Consider the following 2,500-nt stretch of genomic DNA (forward strand, 5'->3'; position numbering starts at 1 on the left):
AATGATAGTAGAAGTACATGAAAATGGAAATGGATTAAGAGAGAGAGAGAGAGAGAGAGAGAGAGAGAGAGAGAGAGAGAGAGAGAGAGAGGTTTGAATGAATAGAAGTACATGAAATTGGAAATGGATTGAGAGAGAGAGAAAGAGAGGTTATTTATGAAGTAGAAGTACATGAAATTGGAAATAGATTGACAGAGAGAGAGAGAGAGAGAGAGAGAGAGAGAGGGGGGCGGGTTTGAATGATAGTAGAAGTACATGAAAATGGAAATGGATTAAGAGAGAGAGAGAGAGAGAGAGAGAGAGAGAGAGAGAGAGAGAGAGAGAGAGAGAGAGAAGCCCGTTTCAGCAAACCGGCTGGGCACGTCAGAAGGCGAAGTGGGCAGGAAAAACTAGTAGTACTGAAGGCTAAGTATCCCATATTGACTGCAGAATATTCGAATCCGTCTTCTGGGCAGAGTGGGAGACTTGCAAGAGGCAGCAGGGGATAGATATTGAGGGAAATGGAAGCGGAAGATTGGATGTGGAACAGGGAAACGAAAGGAAGTCAACTTGAGAAAGAGAGAGAGAGAGTGAGAGTTGGAGAGAAAGAGAGTGAGAGGTTTGAATGGAGCAGTTGTACGTGAAATTGGATATGGATTGAGAGAGAGAGAGAGAGAGAGAGAGAGAGAGAGAGAGAGAGAGAGAGAGAGAGGTTTGAATGAAGGGATGGGCGTAAAATTGGAGAGAGAGAGAGAGAGAGAGAGAGAGAGAGAGAGAGAGACTTAAACGGGGGAGAGTGGGAAAAGTGAAGAAAATAAAAATAAATCAAACTATTTAATAATTTGGTTTTTTATTCATCAGGAAATGATGATAAACAAGGTACTCAGAGAGAGAGAGAGAGAGAGTGTAAAACTTAAGAAAAAAAAATTATGCATCTCCTCAATGTTATTGGTAAACAACAAATAAAAAAAATGCTCTTGAATCATTCTTCCAAACCAGAGACCATCACATTTTTATATATATATATATATATATATATATATATATATATATATATATATATATATATATATATATATATATATATATATATATATATATATATATAATATTTGCATATGGCAAAGTATGCGAAAGGAGCATAATCCACCAACAGTTCTCTAACTCCTGTCAAGCTTAGGTACCAGCGAAGGATAAACTCCCTTTTTAAGATCACGATTTCTTTTCTTGGGTGTCTTTTCTTTTTTCCTTTTTTTTGCTTTTTTTCACAGTGGAAATGGAGGTAAGTGGGAGGGCGTAGGATGGGCTGGTAGGTGGAGAAGGATGAGATGTAGGATGTGTGTGTGTGTGTGTGTGTGTGTGTGCGTGTGTGGATGGTAAATACGTCAAGATTACAGATACGAGTTGAGAAGGATTGGGGCAGATGGACCTTGTATGGAAATACGGGTTAAAGGTTACGTAAAAAAAAAAAAAGGCAATTTCATTCTACTAATAGGAACCCATTCGAGGCATTTACGATACTGGGGTATAATTCTGAGGGGCTAGTGGATACAAAACGAGATACCGGGCTAACTAATCGTCTCATTCCATCCATTAGCCCCTCCAAAAATATCTCTCATACCTCGAGTTGAAAGGTTGGAGGAATAAGTGTCAGCCAAATGATTCGGTTCTTAAATTGATTAGCCGGACGTCATATTCAGTCTTCTTCTGATCAAGATCTGTCACAGATGCTTGATAGTCCCTCTTTGTCCTCCTGATATGGTTACCGGTTGGGATTTGGGACCCTAGCAAATCTTGAATTTCATTTGTCGTGCCATTTTGGCAGTTTGACGTGATTTATTCATATTTTTTGGGGGGACTTTGGTAAAGTGTTGTCATGTAACTTCTATCTATATTGGTTTGGGTACCTTGCAAATTTAGGTTCCATATCAGTTAAAGTAGTCCAGATATCAGATACTAGGCCTTGTACAGACATCATTCCTTCTTCTTCTTCTTCTTCTTCTTCTTCTTCTTCTTCTTCTTCTTCTTCTTCTTCTTCTTCTTCTTCTGATTATTATTATTATTATTATTATTATTATTATTATTATTATTATTATTATTATTATTATTATTATAAATTTCTCAAATGTTGTATCACAGCTTTCAGTGATATATGATGTAAGGAATTTTCTCTATTTCTTCTTCCTCTTATTAGTTCCTCGCTGGGTGAGCGGGTTCCGTTCTCAGCTACCACTCTGTTGGTCGCGAGTTCGAATCTCCGACCGGCCAGTGAAGAACAAGAGGAATTTGTTTCTGGTGATAGAAATTCATTTCTCGCTATAATGTGGTTCGGATTCCACAATAAGCTGTAGGTCCCGTTGCTAGGTAACCAATTGGTTCTTAGCCACGTAAAAGTAAATCTAATCCTGCGGGCCAGCCCTAGGAGAGCTGTTAATCAGCTCAGTGGTCTGGTTAAACTAAGATATACTTAACTTTTTTCCTTCTTCTTCTTCTTCTTCTTCTTCTTCTTCTTCTTCTTCTT

General features: G+C 38.2%; 1 protein-coding gene across 8 annotated transcripts in view; it reads left to right on the top strand.

The window, feature by feature from the left end:
- LOC136825789 (A disintegrin and metalloproteinase with thrombospondin motifs 6-like) overlaps positions 1-2,500 on the top strand; it is a 332,879-nt gene that overhangs the window by 95,116 nt on the left and 235,263 nt on the right. The gene's annotated exons all lie outside the window — the stretch shown is intronic.

This window comes from Macrobrachium rosenbergii, chromosome 39, assembly GCF_040412425.1.
Source record: "Macrobrachium rosenbergii isolate ZJJX-2024 chromosome 39, ASM4041242v1, whole genome shotgun sequence".
In the NCBI taxonomy this organism is placed as follows: domain Eukaryota; kingdom Metazoa; phylum Arthropoda; class Malacostraca; order Decapoda; family Palaemonidae; genus Macrobrachium; species Macrobrachium rosenbergii.